At 34.5% G+C, this 21,898-nt stretch overlaps 1 long non-coding RNA gene across 1 annotated transcript in view; it reads left to right on the top strand.

Moving 5' to 3' along the window:
- Window positions 1-2,231: 2,231 nt before the first annotated feature.
- LOC111098893 overlaps window positions 2,232-21,898 on the top strand; it is a 353,549-nt gene continuing 333,882 nt past the window's right edge. Inside the window, exon 1 of the long non-coding RNA XR_005369941.1 lies at window positions 2,232-2,436. This is a non-coding gene — a long non-coding RNA (uncharacterized LOC111098893). The remainder of the gene's footprint in view (window positions 2,437-21,898) is intronic.

Raw genomic sequence — 21,898 nt, 5'->3', positions numbered from 1 at the left:
AATGTAGTGTAACATCAGAGTATTACTATTCAAAAAGACGTTTTATACAACGTTTTAAAATTATATTATGCAATACTAGTGTATTGATTTAGATAATGCCCACAGTATAATTCTGGAAGGACAAATTAAAAGAGGACATAAAAATTTAAAGGGACAAATGCTGTTTACAATGACGTGGGCTTCTTTAAAAAAAAAAAAAAAGATTTTATTTATTTAATCATGAGAGACGAGAGAAAGAGAGAGAGAGAGAGAGACAGGCAGAGGGAGAAGCAGGCTCCATGCAGGGAGCCCGACGTGGAACCCGATCCCAGGTCTCCACCATCTTGCCTTGGACTGAAGGAGGTGCTAAACCACTGAGCCACCCGGGCTGCCCAACATGGGCTTCTTATATTGGCAAAATCAGTCAATTATATTAACGAAGCTAGATAAATAGTCAGCCACCAGATAATTTCTGGACTTTTTCATATCTAGTTTAAAGTAGCTTATTATACTGGATTTCCCTTCCTTCCTCTTTTAGGTATTAGGATCTATGAAAAGCTGTCTCTTTCTATTTGTCTGATAGGATATTTTTGCAAGTAATCTTTTTTTGTTTGTCTCTCCAGGTTATTGTCATTAAATTGTTCTTATTAAACACAAAATATGCAGAGTACTGTTCTGCATTATGTAAAGAACATTCAGCAGACATGGTTCAGCACTCTCATTTCTATAATCTTCACAGTTCTGGTACAGAGTTCCTGATTGTATAATTTTGTCCTTTATTTCTTCAGTTTTCATGCCTGTGGAATTGCTGATGCAATTACAGATCATGGGCAGAATTGTCGACTGGATCATAGGCAGCATAATGAACCAGGGAATTTTGAGTGTGAAATTCAGGGAAAGTTATTGAACTCTGCACTTCAATTAAATGAAAGATAATATATATATTTCAACTTCCAATATATATTTTAAGAAATATTTATATAAATAATTTTATATAATCAGTATATAACATTAATATAATTTAATAAATTATACAGCATATAAAATATATAATTATTAATATATAATTATATATAATGAATACTACATATTACATATTATATAGTATGGATTAATAACTTAATTCTCTCTCTCTCATTTTATTCCTCTCTCTCTCTCCACATATATATCAATTTTCTTGTAGGATTAAATGAAATTAAGTGAAATACGTAGCGCAGTACTAGCACTTGCTCTAGTGATCAAAACATATCAACGTTTCCTCTCTGGAATAACTGAAAAGTACAAGAGTGGTGCTTTTTTGAAGCACAAAAGCAAAGTTGGGTCCCGGAGGAAAAGTCAAGTGTTAAAATAATAATTGTGAAAGGCAAGGGTGCATATGAATATTCATCAATGTTTTTACTGTGGTACTCAAAGTCAGGAAGAGAATGCCCTGAAGACAAAGGTTAATGATAATGGTGTAAATGGAAATACTCAAGTATTTTATCCCATTATGCTTTACAAAAAGAAAAATTGGGATAATTAATGACTAAATCACCATCAGCCATCCCAGAGGATGATAAATATTTTTTCTGATTGTAATTCTTAAGTATGATTAAAGATGATTTTATAAAAATTCATTTTTGTTATGGAATTATTTAGCCCCTTTATGCCCTTAATTTTAACTGTAAAATATATAGTTGATTTTTGTGATTGCTTTCTCTTTAATAGAAAGGGGTCATGTGCTCAATTTTTGATTGATTACATAGAACTGGTCCCAGATCACTTTGTTTTTATAAGCTTAATTAAATCTTTGGTCGAGTGCCAAGTCGTGCATAGTTTCAAGTTGAAGCTAAAGTTCTGGATAGAATCCATGTGTCCAGTGTTTCAAGGCACAGCTTGGGTATCAATGTAAGTAATAGCTCCTATTTATGGAGTACCTATCCTGAGTAAGGTACTTCACTCCATGGTTTATTTCCATGATCTCATTTAATATTCACAATAGAGCTACTAAATGCATAATGATATACTTTGAGAATAGACAAAGAAACAGTCTCAGGAAAGTTTAAGTGATTTTTTTCAAAAAAGTTACACAACCAGAAAACGGTGTTGAGATTCCAATGCTGGTCCATCCATCTGATTGAGTGAAGGCTGTACCAGGGCTTCACTGCCTATTTTAGCCTCAGGCACTCCATTATTTGGGAAGGAGGTTTTATACTGTCAAGTAGTTAAGCTGGAACTACATTTCCCAGAATTTCCTTTTCTGCATAGTTCTGGGTTAGGGTTAACCACAAGAGAAGTTGCACAAAGCAACTTCTTTGCAGAGGCAAAGCAACAGCGGTTGTGCTCTGAAAGTCAGTGTTGAACTTCAGGCACACTGCCAAAGCTCACCTAGCTATGCTGATAGGCTTGCAGGTTTACCTTGTTGAGGGATAGCCACCAGGCCGGAAGCAACTTTATCTTCTCTATGTCCTGGGCCAGGTAAGGGAACTCTACGGTAAAGGCTTCTTCTGTATATCCCCCAGATCTACAAAATTTGTCCTGTTTCTCCTTTGTTTTGGTTTTTCTTGAGGGTGCTGGATTTTTCTGACTTTCCCCTGGTTCACGTCAGCTTTTCGTCATTTCTTCTGGCCCTGCTTCCCTATAGTAAATTTAGGGCCACTGCCAAAGTGGAAAGAAACAACCTGTAGAGTTCTCTACCAGCAGCCACAAATTGGGCAATGCTTAATCTTTAAAATAAATCACTTAGTCTGTATTACACCTAGTGGTTCTGCCTCTCTGATAAAGCTGCCACACCTGTAAAATATGTCTAGCAATGGTCATGGTAGATAATTTCTAGAACATTGTAATGGTGTATCTTTGAAGCAAACTATAACCTATCTCTGTTAAATTACACGTTAAATAAAATATTTTTTTTTTGCCTTGCTTAAAGTGAGTGATTTCAAAAGCTAAGATAATCTCTTTAAAGCTATTCTGTTGAACAACCACATCAAACATATTAGAGTCTCAGTATGATTTAAATGCTTAAATTTACAATCATGAGGCCAAAATATCAGTTTGTATTACTCACTGGCACTTGACTATAAATCTCACCTAATTCATCCAAAGTAATTTGCATAGGATCAATTCTAATCTTTGCTATTGAGTGTTTTGTGCTTTGTATTAATTAAGGTGATTGGCTTGTAATTACTTCATTACTTATGCCCCTACTCAGTACCTGCATTACTAACAATTACCTTGCCTTTAATACTACAAAAAATGTATTAAATCTAGATCCGAATTGACTTTAAAGTATTTAGAATCTATGTACTAGATTAATGTCTTCTTTCTTCCCCTTTCAGATTACGTAGAAGTAGCTTAGTTTAGTATTTCACTTAAGATTTTTGTATTGTCCGTGCACATGTATCTGTGTAATGTCAGCTGTAGAACTTATTAGAATCTTCAATGATCTAAAATGAAGTAAGAGAACTGAGATACATCTAATATGTGCTTCTAATTCCCCCATTTTTACCCCTTATTTACATTTCTTGAGTTGCCACATTTGTGAAGAAACGAGACACATAATCTTGACCTCAGAGGCCCATTAACCTGGTAATAAGAAGTGGCAAAGGAGTCAGAAAAATAACAGCTTCATTTGTGTCCTCTTTGATATTTAAAACCCTTTTCTATGCATTAATATTCATAAGAAATGTGCATAAAAAGCAAATATTATCAGCCTTATTTCTAAATGAGGAAATTAAGACTCAGTGATTTTAATGACAAAAATCACAGATGTAAGAAGTGATTGAGCCAAAATTTGAAGTCTGGTTCATCAGTTTTTGACTGTGTTACTTATTTACTTGTTTATTTATTTGGTGTAAGACAAATAGTATAAATATCAGAAAGGCTACATATTTTATTTTTTTACTTTTATTTGTTTTTAAAGACTTTATTTATTTATTCATGAGAGACACACACACACACAGAGAGGCAGAGACACAGGCAGAGGGAGAAGCAGGCTCCATGCAGGGAGCCTGACATGGGACTCGATCCTGGGTCTCCAGGATCACACCCCAAGCCAAAGGCAGCGCTACCCGGTTAGCCACCGGGGCTGCCCAAGGCTACATATTTTAGAGTTTTATGACTCTGAATCAAAGATCTGTGACTTTAACCAAGTCACTTGATTTTCCTGATCTTCTTTTTCTGATTTGTAAATGAGACTCAGCATTTACCTTGCAATTTTATTATGAAAAATCTCCCAGTATGTTTTGTGGTATGGAATTATTGCTTATCAAATTGATGGGTGATTAAAATATTATTATTGGTCTTTTAATGAATATTTGTTTTATCTTGCAGTATTTAGTCCTAAAATATTTCAGTTCCTATGTAATTATATTATTTTTAAGGTTATTTTTATCCTTAAGAGTATGTATCTAATATTATAGAATAATATTTCTTCAATTTTAGCATACAATTAGAATCCCTTGTTTGTTTGTTTAAATATTTTATTTATTAATTCATGAAAGACACAGAGAGAGGCAAAGACACAGGCAGAGGGAGAAGCAGGCTCCTCACAGGGAACCCGATGCAAGACTCGATCCCGGGACTCCAGGATCACGCCCTGAGCCAAGGCCATCGCTCAACCCCTGAGCCATCCAGGCGTCCCTAGAATCCCTTGTTAAAACATAAATTATTGCAAATTTGGAGTTTGTGATTCAGTAGAACTGGAGTGGGCTCCAAGAGTTTGTAGTTCTAATACATTCTCAGTTGGTACTACTGCTGCTGGCTCATGGACCACAATTTGAGAACCTTTGTATTGGTGAAAATATCAAGATAATAGAATACAATGAAGAGAACTTTATTTTCCAAAAACAAATGAGCAAGCAAGGAAACAAAAAACTCAAAGCACATGTCAAGAGAACACTTGACTAAAAATGTACTTTTAAATACACTTCTTTGAAAAACCATTTTAGATTTATGGATATATTGAAAATATAGTATGGAATTAAACTCCATACCATATACTGCATACCGAGTTTTATTAACATTTTATATTAACATAATACATTGTTATAATACTGATAGGTAATTTTAACTAAGGTCTATAGTTTAATTAGATTTTCTTAGCTTTACTGATGCCTTTTTTTTTTTTTGGTTCTAGAATACCACAATTATGTTTGAATACTTCCTTTTTTGTTTGTGTGATTGGTTTTTTATTTTATTATTTCTAAATTTTCTGGTATAAGTTACTCCAGACTCATTTGTTATTATTTCCTTCCCTAGTCCTAGGCTCAGGCATTTCTCCAAGGATCCCTGGTTACTTTTATTGGGGAATGGTGGTAGAAATCAAGTTCTAGGCCTAGGTGTGCTCATTGCTGCTGAGTTGTTCTTTTAGACTAGCTCAGCTGACAGAGCAAAAAATATATGGATCTATATTAGCTGTATTTCTGTATATCTTAGAGTTGACATAACAAAAATACCATAGACTGGATGTCTTAAAAACTAAAATCTATTTTTTCATAGTGCTAGAAGCTGGAAGTTTGTGATCAAGGTACCAGCTTGGTCAGGTTCTGGTAAAGTCTTTTTCAAGCTTTACAGATGACCACCTTCTTGCCATTTCCTCATATGGTCTTTACTCAATGTGTTCACATGCAGAGGGATATAGAGACAGAGAGAGACATCTCCCTTTCTTCCTTTTCTTAGAAGGCTACTAATTCCATCAGGTGGCACATTCTTGTAACCTAATCCAACCCTTTCCTCCCAAAGTACCCATCTTTAAAATACTATCACACTGGGGGTTAGAACTCAACATATCAATTTGGGGCAGAGGAAAAACATTTAGTCTGTGGCATTCCGAATGTGTGAGAATGGATACTAAGGTTGTAGGATAATGGTAGAAGGGATATAAAGTTAGAAAAGGTTAAATTTATTGATATGGGCTCACTTAACAGAGATTCTGCATTTAATATTATAGCTCAAGTTGTTTGGTTGGTTAGCTGAGAAATGGACCAAAAGGTGGCTCATAGTGATTGAGTTGGATGTTGGACCTGGCTTGATTTAATGTAGGTGAAGAAATTAAACAGCTTAAGTAGATTGGAATGTTAGAGTAGATTTGTCATTTAAGACCCAGTTACCCATGTTGGCAGTGTCCAGAAGACATACTTTTTACCAATATTGTAATCAGTAAATTCATGAAGAGAGCACCAGCATCTGCGAAGAGCTTTATGATTGCTCTTTTCCATAGGCCAGGCCTTACAGTGGCAACTTCAATCACTGAATTGGGAAATCTACATGCAATGGGAATAACTGTTTTTTAGGATGTCACTGGCCAAGTGGCCACACTGAACCACCAAAGGCAGGATGAGCTTGGTTACTGTAATGGAAAACAGAGTCAAAACAGCAGTCAGAATAGTCTGACTTGGACAGACCTGTGGTGTTGGCTCATGGTGTTGCTGAAAGTGAAATAGATAGAAAGTCTATTGAATTCTTAGTTAATCTGTATAAACAGAAAAGTTCCAGGTGAAGTGAATAAAAGTCTAACTTGAATCATAAAAACAGTCATGGCCCTTCAATCAATTTCCAGACTTGAGCCAATTTACAGATTCAGAATCCTTTGAATAAAGGGAATGCTGTGTCCTCCTGAAGAAGGTCCATCAAGGACACTGACAAAATTTTATAATCTTTATTTCAGTTTTTTCAAAGGGATCTATGGCCTGTGGAAATAAGCACTAAATAGAACATATGATTCAAATATGTAATAACAAGATATTTACCGATTGCTGATTTGATGGAGTTAGTAAATTCATTAATATTATATTGGTTATGGAGGTCTTAATGGATAGGACCACAACATTGAAGTGGTAATAACCTACTGTGAAGCACCATTTCTTCTTTCTGGGTTTAATACTAGACAAAATTGGGCTGTTAAATGGGAAAGTAGTTGGGAGAGCTATTCATTAATTAGATCTTATGTATAGTAAGTTTGAATTCTTGAAGGTCAAGTTTTAACATACATTGGGCCACAGTAAGTATTTTCACTGGGAATCCTGAACTTCTAATACCCATAAAAATTTCTTTAATATTTAGGTTTAAGGGATAGATAAATAATTCAGGCTCTGTGTCCTACGAGAAGCTAAAATTAGTACCCCAGGGCATTTCCAAAGACAATATAGACTACCAGGAAGATAAACAGAAAACTACTTAGTAAATTAAAATCACATTTAGAGATAATAATGAAACCAATTCTATATCTCTTAATGATGAAACTAGACAACTCTAGTAAGGAAAATCAACATCAGATAGTAAAAGACCATCACATGACTTATATAACATGAATTATATAACATTCTGTTGGATTGTTGGTCTTGTTGCTCTTGGTCTGGTGCTTTCATTGGTTTGCGATCTGGAGGCTCAAACCCTTCCAATAAGCCATTGTTTTAACTAAGCATGGCAAATACTGAATTCCTCATGTCATCGAGTGGCTAAATACAAGCCCTGCAGCACAAGGACCTTGCTGGCTTGCCTGACACCAAATGAACTGAAAACTGAAACAATTGACTGCTAATGATTAGTTAGACTAGAGAGACCTGATTATAACCTAATAAAGGTTATGGCAGTGACACATCACCTTTGCTAGCTATGCAACCACAAAACTTTTTGAATTAAAAGATATTGGTAAATCAAGCTCTTAGGCCTTGGTTTGCCTTTATTTATTTATTTATTTATTTATTTATTTATTTATTTATTTATTTATTTATTTTAAATTTATTTATGATAGTCACAGAGAGAGAGAGAGAGAGAGAGGCAGAGACACAGGCAGAGGGAGAAGCAGGCTCCATGCACCGGGAGCCCGATGTGGGATTCGATCCCGGGGTCTCCAGGATCGCGCCCTGGGCCAAAGGCAGGCGCCAAACCGCTGCGCCACCCAGGGATCCCCCTTGGTTTGCCTTTAGATTCCAAATGTAGCTCAGGCTTGTTATAATACTATTAAAGCCATAATAACATGACACCCATCAACCTGAGTAGATATCTAATTGGGAAGAGTATCCCAGTTCCATATCCCAGATGACATCAGCCTGGCCTTGGAACTCACTGCTAGAGATGACATTGCCTCAGGCAACATTGCCCAGCTCAAGTCATTGCTGTTGGAGATGACTCCCCCGCTACACAGGAGTCAACTTCACTCCAGCAATTGGACCACTGCCCAGCAAAACTCATGGGCTACCTCTCCTAAGGGCTCATAAATTGGACATGGGACATTTATTTGGACTATTTTTCCTTCAATATTATGGATTCTATTACATTTCTTGAGCTCACTGGTTCACTATTTGCTTCACCCAGGATCTAGAATATTCTTTGTTCTCTGTTAAGACATCCAGCCCTACACTGCCATGCCTAAAAGATCTTGAAGTAGGTGCTACTATCTGTGCCACTCTAAAAAAATAATAGATTATTACTTTCCCTAGGAGCAACTGCCTCATATAGGTCCACTCCTTTAACTTCTCAGAAGACAGTTTCTCATGCTCCAGCACCTTCTCACATTCCACCCTTCCACCTTTTACCATGGACCTCCTACCCATGTCTCTATGATCATCACAATTGCCCCATACCTTTGGTTACAAAAAAATAATAATAATAATACCAGTAACCTTCGCATATACATTGCTGAATTATCACTTCATATCTTCCAACAGTATAGCTGCTGGATCTACTAACTTGACCTGAGGAACACAAAGATATTGTCATGAAGAACTTAGCTGATATCTTTATGTACTTTACAGCTACACCAAGATATTGTTAGAGATCCTAGAAATTTCACATCTGTTTTCTTGACTAATGCCATGAAAATAGGGAATGTGGTTATGGGCTGCTGTGTAAAAGACTCCTTCTATTTCGATTTTGCTTTTCTCATTTTTTCTCTCCCATAATAAAATGTTATCTATGTTTATAGGACATCTTATACTCTATTCTCAGGAAGCCTCCTCTATTATTCAGGCCACTCAAATACTCAAAATAATTGAGTTCAAAACTTTATGTCAAGACATCAGTGGGTCAATTTGTAATATAGATTTTTTTTTGAAATGCTGTCTTGACCCTATTTTGAGGTCTTGGCTAGAAGCCAGTCAGTTCTTTTTTTGTGCAGCTGATTAATCTACACACCAAGTTCCTTTATGGGGCTCTCACACTCTGGGGCTACTATGCACCTGTCCTAATTCCTTCCAAGACCAGGTTCTAGACAACAAGGGACAGCCCCTATGACTTGGAGCCTGGAAAATGATTCAAATTAGCCAGTCCACAGAAAGCATTAGAAAGCTAGCTAACTCAACTCTGAATGCCATATATAAACTGACCCCTGTACAGCTTCAGTTTGCTGTTGCTCTGTCCCCAGCTACAACCTCCTATTTGGCCTTAATTGGTAGTATTCTCTTGTTTGGATATGTAAATAAAAAAATTTGACCTTTTATCTATCTGAGCATCATTGCATTGTGTCCTGCCATCAAAAGAATCATTATATTTTGTAAAAGAACTTGCAGAGTTCCAAACCAACTCCAAGATACATTAAACCTGCAACCCTATAATAACACCGCCAGAGTTGTGATTCTTTTGTAGTGGATCCCACATTCACTTTTCTACTGATGCCAACAAAGAAACAAAGGGAGTTTTAGGAAACTTAGCAACAAAGTAAATGTAAACCTACAAGGGGACTGGTGACACTACTTAGGAAGTGATAAATACAAAAGTTCTGATTTCCCACAACATATTAGGCATTGGTCATCAACCATGGCAACTAATTAGAACCATCATGAAGATTTTGCTAAATACTGTCCCGAGGCCCTTAACCCAGACTCTGATTAGATCCATGTATTGGTATTCATTAAAGTTTCCCAAGTGATTCAAACATGATGACGAAGGAATCATTACTGAGATACAGGAAGCTACTCCTGAGAAGCAAGGATGCAAGTGTAAGTGGATGCTAGGCTAAATAAAAGCTGCATAGCAATAACCAATCAAACATACTGGCAGCCACAGAGAGCTAAATATTTGATGTATAGCAGAAATTACTGGTTGTCTAATGATAATTCATTTTTCTCCTATCATATAGTGTTATTGCCTGGTAATGTCTGGAATATGATTGTATTCCCCTATTCTTTACATTTAGGACCTGTGTCTTGCTCTAAGGGAATGCTACAGAATGATTTGTGGCACTCTTAGGCCAAGGTAGTTAACAAGAAGAATGTGTCTTCTCCAGACAATTTCTTCTTTGCTCCCTTGGTCAGATGTCAATGTGCAGAGTAACCTTCATTTATGTATTAAATGTGACATTGTCTGTGTCATCCTGAGTCCATATCAGAACCTTTGCTCCCAATTTAGAACACATGCACTAGATTCTTATATACACAAGAAATGCAGTTATATCAAGCCACTGACATTTCCTATGTGTTTATGACAGCAAATAGTATTATCCTAATGTACAAAATTTTAATAGTAGGGCACTGCCATAACAAATCTCAAATATGTGGCCGTAGCTTAAATGGTTGAGTAATTGTCAATGAAGCAAAATAACTAAAGCGGGGTGGAAGTCAGGACTGTCTAGTGATGCTGTGGGGAAGCTATTGCCTGTGGGAACTTTGAAGGCAGTCATGTGCCTAATGAACCTCAAAATTGAGGAGAAATTGTTGTGAACAACCAGAATGTCATGGCCTATGTTGGCTACTATTGATTGCAACAAGACGTAGCAAGAAAGATATGTGCTCAGGAAAGAATCAGTTCATTTTCAAACAAGAAAAATTGTGTAATTTTAGCTGAAACATTCATATTATCATATCAGTAGTTTGCAAATTTAATATTACAGATTAAAAAAATTCATGTAATGTAGAACAACTTTCAAAATACGGAATTCAATAAAACATTTTTGTAATTTCTCAGTTTGATTCATCAATTTATATTGCTTAAAAAATTATGGTGAAAGTAATCTATACCTATAATAGGAAAAGTACAGATTATGAAAATTATGGCAAGAAATATCACACCTTGAACTGTTTTCTTTGACTCAGAGAAATGACTGCCAAGGAATGTGGAGTGTTTGCTAATTTTTATAAGTCATCTATTTTTGCATAGGGCTTTGTGATTTATGAAGTATTTTTATAATCTCATTTGATATTCCAATTGAACATGAAATAGGACAGGAATGACACTAGTAGGACAAAGGGTTCAGGCTAGGATTAAAAACATGGGCTTTGGTGTTGGATTGCCTGGATGCTAATCCTTGGTCTTCTAGCTCTGTGACTTAAAATGAATTACTTAACTTCTCTGAGTGTCCTCAACTGTAAAATGAGGGTACTTAATAGGACCTCTGGGATTGTTGTAAAGATTTAATGAGCTATATACACATGACATTTAGAAGAATGCCTGACACAGGGAAAACACTCAAAACATTTTAACAATTATTAGCAATTGTGTTTGGAACAATGAAATTGTGACCCAAATAAATTAAATTTACTAAAGATTACATAATGAATAAATGTATGTTCCTAGAGTAGACTCAGAATCTCCAAGCCTCAAATTTAAGGATTTTCTTTTTTTCTGCAGTCATTTGTATTTTGGATAAATTAGTATAAATACTTATTCACTGATTTTCAAACTATAAATTTGTCTAACTATGCTATTAAATATGGACTTGAAGAAGATTTACATACCACATTAAGAACCATTACGTGTGCTCACCACTATATGTTTCTCTTCATTTCCTGGGTATATGGAAACTTTTATTAACTAGCTTTCTTGATAATTGGCCACATGGCTAGCTCTAATTAATGGACCAAGAGTAGAAGGGATCTGTGAATTAAAGAGCTGGTCTGTGATTTTCTGGGCTTTATGTCTCTACCACAGAAATAGTGGATGTTCTTGTTGAGATGGAGTGCTTTAATATGGACACAGCCTGAATCTCTGAGCACTTTAAGGAGGCCAATTGCTTTGAAATATCACCCAGATCCTCAGCCAACTTCGTATAAGGAAGAAATAAACTTTAATTGGGTTAACACATTGAGTTTTGGAGGCTTTTTGCAATATAACCTAGTCAGTCTTATCCATTACATTATATTTTCATATAGCTCTTTGGTCAACTTAGATCCTTCTTCAGCTCAGAAAATATTTTCCTTTTTTTTTTTTTTTTTGGTAATTATTTTTGCTTTATCTCTTTTTTTAAAAAACAAGATAGGTAGAGTTATGTTTTGATTTCTAATATATTTAGATTTCCTATTCTGAATTTCTGTCATCTTTTAACTCATAATGTTTCTAAACTTTCACTTAATATCCTTTATTTTAAGATGTATCTAATTTCTGGAGTTCATATTGTTAATTTATTTTTTCTGTACTACGTAGAATCATCTGTCATATAGCTGGGCCCTTAATGATGAACTGCTGTGAACACCTTGTTAAGATATATTCCTATGTATCTATTGTGGACTAGCGGGGAAATTACTCAGCTCATATACACAGGAGTGGAATTCTTGGTTTGCATACATGTTAAATTTCACTACAATATTACCAGAATTCTCATCAAAATGGTTATCCCAGCTGATATATCTGTCAGTAATTCATGAAGATTCTATTTCCTCGTATTTGCTAAAAACTGATGTTATCCACTTTTCAGATATTCAGCACTATGGTGTATGTAAAGTGAGACATCATTTACATTTCATTTTGCATTTTTATGCAACAGTTGATCACCTCTCTATATACTTGTTAGCTATTTGCTTGTTCTATAAATTGCCATTTCTTTCATATCTTTTGTCCCTTTTTTCTTGTTGATTTGAAAGCATATGCATTAATTTTACACATTGCATTATCTCCCAGCTAACTTTAGTGTGGATTTCTTCAATTAAGAATTTTTTAAAAATCTTAATCTACTCTAATTTTTAGGAGCCTTCTTGTCCTTGCTCTTCTAACTTTGCTGATATAATTTCCACAATATTTACCTAGCTCCTTCCATCATGGTTTATAATTTGGCAATTAGCTTTCTTAAATTTAAACAATCTCTACAGGATTTCATCTACTTTTCTGATGATGATTTTCTTCACCACATTTTTATTTTTATTTATTTATTTTTTAAAATATTTTATTCATGAGAGACATGGTGGGAGGGTGGTGGCAGAGACACAGGCAGAAGGAGAAGCAGGCTCCATGCAGGGAGCCCGACATGGGACTCGATTCTGGGTCTCCAGGATCACACCTTGAGCCAAAGGCAGTTGCTTAACCACTGAGCCACCTAGGCATCCCTCTTCACCATATATTTAGATATGTTATCATCTATAATTCAGTTGAAAATGCTAACTGGAAATCTTCTAACATTTATTCTGTTTCCAGAAATATTTTCTGTAGGTGAGGTGTTTTCTTTGGTTTTAAAAGATAATCCACTATCTTGGATGTTAGTCTCTTTTCATAGTTCTGATTATTTTTCTTTTTAAAATGCTTACAAATAAAGAATGAAGTTCTTTCTTTCTTCTCTAACTCTGAAAGTATATGTTAAAATTTTGAGTTAAATTATCCCAGTTTTTTTTAATATCCCAGTTTTTAAGCTTACTTCCTCCTATTTTTGTTTTTCCTATATAAGGTGAGACTCTGATTTCTTTCCTTCTCTTTAATCAGAGCATTTATACTACTACTCTTTAATCAGAACATGTCCAGTGACCTGCTCTGTGATGTTGTACTGAAATTGCAATTTCCTGAATATCATATTTCACCCTCTTCATTTTATATAATTGTTGTCCCTTTCACTCTTGCATGCCGACATCCCCACTTCTTAGGCCTTTTCCTTATTTGGTATTCTTTTTTTTTTTTTTTAACCTCTGCTAATGTGGCTACTACCTCTCTTACCCTGTGTATAGCTTCCTGAATCTACTCTTTCTATAACATTTGTTTTTTCATTATAACTGTTTGTTTACCTAACTGTTTCCACTGTTAATCATGCAAGCTCTTTGAAGAAAAAAAAACTGATATTTTCTTCATTTATCAATGTAACCTCAAGACCTATCTTATTGCTGAACATGTAATTGCTTTACAATAAATATTTGTTATAAATAATGATTAGATGAGTATAGGCATACAAGCCTTAAAATGTCTTTTCATTTGCATTGATTTAAGTCTGTTTCCTTCCTTATTTGGTAGGCTAGGATGAAATCACATTATTCTTTGTGAATTTCTTTCTAGACATGTAAAATCACATTTTGGAATAAAATATTCCAAATGGAATAGTGTAGTGCTCATTAATAAAAGTCTTCTCAGAAACACACACACACACCTCATGCAGCAGCCTGCTGTAACTAACTTCCTATATAAGTCCTAATTATTAATTTATTGTTGAAAGTTCTCTGATGTAATAGATTTTCCACCTTCAGATAAAGGAATAAAATCTATGTGGCTATACAATGGTGTGTAGAAAACATTGCATCCTAATGTTTTAAATATAAGTATAAGTCTTATACAATATTTAAAGAAATTTAAGAAATGGAAGTGAAGGTGTAGAGGAAAATAGGACTCTAAATTTTGTGTTGCAAAGGTTTGTATCTCTTTAAAAGTTATAGCCTTTTGAAGCTTAATCTAAGAACAATGCGTTTCTTAAATCCTTTCAAGTGAAAATAGTGAGTTGTACATTTTAGAAAGAACTCTTTTAATATCAATGCAATATGATACCTAATTTGAAAATTTATAGTATATAATGCTTGTGGGCATAAATTCCTCCCAGAATGCTCAGAGTTCAAAGGAATCCCTTAGGGAAAGGGTGTAGAAATTGGTAAAAAGACTTGGTAGAGATACATCTCTCATATTAAAGAACACTTTTTCTAGTATGAAGAGGAAACAACTAATTGGGAAAAAATGTGGTGGTTTAAAGCACAGTCTACCCTAGAATGACAAAATTTAGAGTAGCATATAAACTAGAAAGTGATTTTCAATTTGCTATATACTATAATTTAGATTTAAAGTATGTTCATCAGTGAACTGAGTTTGACTATCTCTCAGAAAAAAATGCTGTTACCCTCTGTACATTTTAAATGAGCAAATGCCCAATTTTCCCACATTCATGAAATCTGGTTTTACTATATAATCATATGTGTGAGTGCTGTTATTCACCCAAGTATATGATTTGGGGCCAATGAAATATTCAATTTAAATCTCTTGACATGAGGCAGTCAGAGACAATGGAAACAACTCTAGAATTAAAGTCAAAGTATTTATGTCTACATTCTTCATTAGATCATTACTGAATACCTCAGTTATTAGGTTCTTAGTATATCACTTAATGTCGGTTAACTCCAGTTTCATCATGTAAAATGATACTAGAAATACTGCTTGGCTTTTTCAAAGGAGATAGCATTTATGAAAGTTTTAAGAAACTAGAATATTTTACAAATATGACTATTTATCAATAATTGTCAATGATTCATTTCACTAAGTTTTTTTTCTTAGCCTAATTTGAGTTAACAAAATAAAACATTGCTTCAGTATTTTATATACAGATCAATTAATTGTAGGAATGAAAATTAACAAGTAATATATCATGCTTGAAATTTTTAAAATACATCTGCTTTATCACCCTGGAGCATTTGTCTGTCTGAAGCTCTATTGTTTGATTCCCAGACTTGTGAATTTCTTGAACTAGTGAGGAAGATACTTTAAGGCAGGTTCCCCTAGTCTTACTAACAGGGTTTTGTTTTTGTTGTTGTTTTTTTTTTTGTTGTTGTTGTTAGTTTTTTTTTTTTTTTTTTTTGTCAAGCAGAAACATTAAAAGGCAACTGTCATCTATTACCACTGTTTAAAAAAATCAAGACAATTTGAACATCCTCCTTCCTCAAATAGAAATATAGTCTCAAATTAAAGGAGAATCTGGACAGCTTGGTAGAGTATACTTGACAAAAAGAAGAGGAAAAAGGAGACTATATGACTCAGAGAGAACAGTTAATTTTAAGAGACATTGTAGCACAGGAAGATTGAGAGTTTTGTAGCAGGAAGAGAGAAGGTATCAGAAAAGAAAAACTTCCCACTATTACATTGATGAAGGGATTTTTTTTTTAAAGATAAAAAGTGGGTGAGGCATGAATTGATTTCAGTAGCTTATAACCCAGTTCCTAACAGTGACTGGCAGGACAATTTAGATTCTACATAGATAGGACCCCAGAAATCCAGCTAGATGTAGGAGTTTGATTACATTGGTCTTTTGGTTAAATTGGGGAACTTTCTTCACCTCATTTCCTCTAAAAAAATCTTTTCAAAATAAGATTACATTGAATAGCTGGTTCTCTTGCAATATGTTCACATTTATTTTTTGTTTACTATATAACTAATGCATAATTATAACCTGTCCGAGATTGTTAGATGTTTTGTCATTATTTAGAGTAGTTACCTCATGTGGTAAAAAGGGTACTGAAATGGAAACCAAGAAACTTCTTTTCTATTCTCAACTACTATTTTTTTTTTAAGAAGAAGGACTCTGTTATTATTATTTTTTTGTATATGTTTTTATTGGAATTTGATTTGCCAACATATAACATAACACCCAGTACTCATCCTGTCAAGTGCCATCCTCAGTGCCCGTCACCCAGTCACTCCATCCCCCGCCCACCTCCCCTTCCCTTTCTCCTTGTTCGTTTCCCTTAGTTAGTTGGGAATTAGTTATCTCCCATTCAGCTACTAATTGATTGACTTCATATAAGTTACTTGATCTTTCCAGAATAGAATTTTCATAATATATGAATGATATTCTTCACAGTGGAGATTTTTAATAATTTTTGTTAAAATGACCTGAGTCAAATCAAGAAACTCTGAAAGTTGGATTGGTTTTTAAAGTTTCTGCTATATCTAGAGTTCTATGATTCATTCATTCAATGCTTGTGGTCTGCTTTCACTGTACTATATACAAAGTTCTGTTTGCATCTTTCACTTATATACTAACAGCAGACTGGGCAGTTGGCTTTTCTTGTCACTTCTAGAGATAATGGTATTGGAACATTTGTTATAAATTTTTGCTGTCCATATTTCTTTATCTGTCTATACTAATTATAGACTCACATGTATCTGGGGCTCTCTAAGATGGTTCAGAAATATGAACTACCCACTTTATGTATCTTGGAGACACTAACTTATTGTCTGACTCAGCTCCATTTAGAGCTGTTTTTCCAAGGTCTTTCAAAAATACATATAACGTAAAAGTACATCGTGGCACTTGGGTGGTGCAGTTGGCTAAGAGTCCAACTCTTGGTTTCAGCTCTGGTCATGATCTCTCAGGGTCATGAGATGGAGCCCTGCCTCAGGCTCTGCGCTTAGTGTGGAGTGTGCTTAAGACTCTCACCCTCTCCCTCTGCTCCTTCCTATCCCTGGTGTTCTCTCTCTGCAAATAAATAAATAAATCTTAAAAAAGTAAAAATACATATAATGTAAGAAGACATATACACAAACATATACACATGTATATATGTATCTCTGTGTAGGCAATACATATTAACATAATGCATATTCATGTATATATACATACATACATAAATATTTCCTTTCCTAAAATGTGACTTTCCCAATATTCTCATTTTACATATGAAGATTCTGAGACAAACAAAAGTGAAATGATTTTTTAAAGTTACATAAGCTTATTATTGGCAGAACTAAGAATATAACTTATTTACAGGAACCAATCTGCATGCTTATATGAAGTACCATTTTATTTCTAAAGAAAACCCTTTTATATTATAGATTTGAATAGTTACAGAAGAGCCAGTAAGAACATTAATTTTGTTTAATCATAGCAGCATTCACTTTATTTTGGGTTATATGAACAGATTAGGGACGAAACAGTCTATGAATTGACTATTGCCATATAATGAATCACCTTAAAACTCAGTGGCTTAAGGGGCAATTGTGTGGCTCAGTCAGTTAAGAATTGGACTCTTGATTTTGGGTCAGATCATGATCTTAGGGTTATGGGATCAAGCCCTGCATTGGGCTCCATGCTCAGCAGGGAGTCTGCTTGAGATTCTTTCCTGTCTCCTTCCTTCTCTGCTTCTTCCCCATTCTCGCATGTGCTTTCTCTCTCTCTCTCAAATAAACAAAACTTTTAAAAACAAAAACAAAAAAACTCAGTGGCTTAAAAGAACACCCATTTATTTAATCATGATTCTGTGGTTTGGCAATTTTGTTTAGGCTAAAGTAGGTAGTTCTTTTTTTTTTTTCCTATACACTCAAAACTGGCTTGTTATGTCTTCTATATTTTATTGATCAGAATAAATCATAATGCCAGCCCGTATTTAAGGGGTGGAGAAAAAGCAAATTTTCTTTGCAATAAGGAGTAGATACAGAAAAGAATAAAGGATTAGGGTCATTTTTGCAACTTTGTTTGAATAGCATTTTTGTAACTACAGTACCAGACAGGTTTAGCTTCATGGCCTCACTGAGAAGGGCTTAAATATAAAAATCACAGACCCTTCTTTTTGGCACATTTTGGCAAATAGATACATCTACCAAGTCCATAGATGCAGATCAACTGATGCTGAGAATGCAAAATGGTATAGCCACCTTAAAAAACAAGTTGGAGGTTTCTTATAAAATACGTTTCATTGGATATTTATCTAACTGCCAGATAAATACTGCCATTCTCTAAAGCTAGAAAAACGTAACTACTGCCATGATGCTAAATGACTATTGGCACATATGTTTTGTTTTGGTTTTTAATGGTTGTCTGTACTAATGGCATCTCTGTTAGAAAGTTTCAAAATGTGAACAGCTATGATTATGATTATGATACAGGCAAATGCATACTTTCCTTCATTTCTTTCCCATCTCCTTTGCCTCCTTTCAACTTTATGGTATGTAGGAATAGGAGAATGAAACCAAAATAAATCAACTGATTAAGAAACTTCCAATCAGGGAAATCCCTGGGTGGCTCAGTGGTTTAGTGCCTGCCTTTGGCCCAAGGTGTGACCCTGGAGTCCCAGGATCGAGTCCTATGTCAGGCTCCTGGCATGGAGCCTGCTTCTCCTTCTGCCTGTGTCTCTGCCTCTCTCTCTCCTCTGTGTCTTTCATGAATAAATAAATAAAATATTTTTTTTTAAAAGAAACTTTCGAGCAGAGATTGGGCAAACTACTATACATGGACCAAATTTGACCTACTGCCACTTTTTATAAAGTTTTATTGGATCACAGCCATACACATTCAGTTTCATATTACCTACCTATGACTACTTTTGCATTTCAATGGCAGAGTTGTATAGTTGTCAGACCAGCCATATAACCCACAAAGCCTAAAATATTTACTATGTTTTCCTTTACATAAAGCATTTGTTGACCTGGTAAACTCATTTGTTCAACAATTTCCTTAAATAAATTAATTTACCAATAAAAGAAACCTTTTTGATAACTTATGCATTATAAAAACAGAGCCAGAGTTTCTATAAAGATGATAACTTAATGAATGGTATATTCTAAATCAAATCCCTAGTAGTCCTTCAGCATGACATAATTAGCCCATTGACCCAAAAACCCAATGGTAGGATAAAAAGAAAAACAAGCAATTGATGTTAGGAAGATATGGTACTTATAAATCAAAAAGAAAATAGAATGTTGAGCTAGGATCTTGAAATAAACAAATACAGAGAATTCCGTAGTTTGAGTATTTGTAAGTAAATTTATGGTTAGTATGAACAGAATTTAAAGTTAGTTATATAAATATATGTTATAATGAAATAATAGAAGAGATATTCTATCTTATTTCAACTGCTAAAATTACTGAGCTAGACACCATTGGCCAATGTCATCTTACCAAGTAGATTATTTTGCCCTTTACAATGGGACAAAGCTTCTAACAGATAGGTTTGACTAATTCTCAGTAGAGGAGCATAGCATAGCAATGTCCAAACATTCCAATTCCAGAAAATAATTTATACAATATATAACAAAGTGATTCAATAAAAGAATTGTTTTCAGTTTTTGCATTTGACTATGTCATGAAACTTTTTGCTTTATATAAATGCTTGTTACTTTGAATTATTATTTTCAGAGATTGGATGAAAGCTATCTTCCAGGAACCCTATTAAGAAAGGAAAAGTCATAATTGGAAATCCTTAGTTTGTCATTTTGAATTAAAAAGAAAGATAGGGACGCCTGGGTGGCTCAGCGGTTGAGCATCTCCTTTCAGCTCAGGGTGTGATCCTGGAGACCCGGGATGGAGTCCCGCATCGGGCTCCCTACTGGGAGCCTGCTTCCTCCCTCTGCCTGTGTCTCTGCCTCTCTGTCTGTCTCTCATGAATAAATAAATTAAATATTATTTAAAAAAAGAAAGATAAATTCTGGGGATGTAATATACAGCACAGTGGCTATAGTTAATCATACTTATTGTATATTTAAAAGTTGCTAAGAGAGTAGTTGTTGAAAGTTCTCCCATGTTAAAAAAATTGTAACTATATAAGGTGATGGATGATAACTAAACTTACTGTGGTGATCATTTTGCAGTATATACATATAGATCTTCTTCAATTTATGATGGGGTTACACTTCAATAAATCCATTGTAAATTAAAATATTGTAAGTTGAAAATGCATTTAATACATCCAACCTAGTGAACATCATAGCCTAACCTCACCTGCCTAAAATGTGCTCAGAACATTTACTTAGTCTACAGTTGAGAAAATCATCGAATAAAAAGCCTGTATTATAATAAAGTATTGAAAATCTCATGTAATTTATTGAATATTGAAAAACAGAAAGGCTGTATGGGTACAGAATAGTTATTAACTACATGGGTTGTTTATCCTTGTGATCATGTGGCTGACTGGGAGCTGTGGCTCACTGCCCCTGCCCAACATCACCAGAGAGTATCATACTGCATATAGGTAACCTGGCAAAAAGATCAAAATTGAAAACTCAAAAGATGTTTTCTACTAAATATATATTGCTTTTGCACCATAATAAAGTTGAAAAGTTGTAAATCAAAGCATGATAAGTTGGGGACTCTCTGTATATCAAATCATTATGTTGCACACCTTAAACTGATACAAAATTATATATCCATGTTATCCCAATAAAAGTGGAAAAGATTTATTTCAAAAATGATCACCTTATGGGAGAAATCAGCTTATATTCATTTGCTCTCCCCTCTTCTAATACATGGAGAATTGCTGCTACTTAGAAGCAGGAAATAGTTTGGGAGCAAGGGCTTCACTAGCAGGATGAAGAAATGGTATAATATCTAACTTTACAAGTGTTAAGTAGAAAATAAGGAATCTTGTTATAATCTTACTCCGCATCTTTAAGATAAAAAGTGTTCTTATATATTTATTAATGTGATGGATATCATTTGAAACATTTCTAAGATTAATCCACTGTAGAATACAGAGGTAAACTCAATATGATCATGGTATATTATTTTATTTATTAACCCCAGCATGCTAGGATTCTGTTTAGAATATTTTGATGTATATACAAGTAAGGTGAATCTATAACTTTCCTTTTTAAAAGGAAAAGTAGACATTATTTTGGCAGAATTAACATTATTCTGGTCCCATGGAATGAATTGGGCATATTATCACCTTTCTCTGTTCTCCGGAAAAAACTTCAGAAGTTGGCTTCATGAGTTTCTTTAAAAGAAAAATTAGTCATATTTGCCCATAAAATATTAGGCTTGGCATTTCCTTTGTGCAAAGAATTTCGATTATGACTAATATTCTTCACTGGGGACCTTTCATGCTTTCTATTTCCTCTGGTTATATTTTGGTAACATATTTTATGGGAGTTTCAAGTTATTCCAAGTTTCCAAAATCATCCTTTAACAGCTTTGTTGGCATTCTTATTTATTTTTTTTAAGATTATTTATTTATTTGAAGGAGGGGGTGCAGAAGGAGAAGGAGAGAGAGACTTAGGCAGCTTCATGCTGAGCATGGGGTCTGACACGGGGCTCCATCTCACGACCCTGAGATAGGACCGGAGC

This window comes from Canis lupus, chromosome 15, assembly GCF_011100685.1.
Source record: "Canis lupus familiaris isolate Mischka breed German Shepherd chromosome 15, alternate assembly UU_Cfam_GSD_1.0, whole genome shotgun sequence".
Classification (NCBI taxonomy): domain Eukaryota; kingdom Metazoa; phylum Chordata; class Mammalia; order Carnivora; family Canidae; genus Canis; species Canis lupus.
Note: the sequence above shows the minus strand (reverse complement) of the source record. Positions and strands in the feature narration are given on the sequence as shown.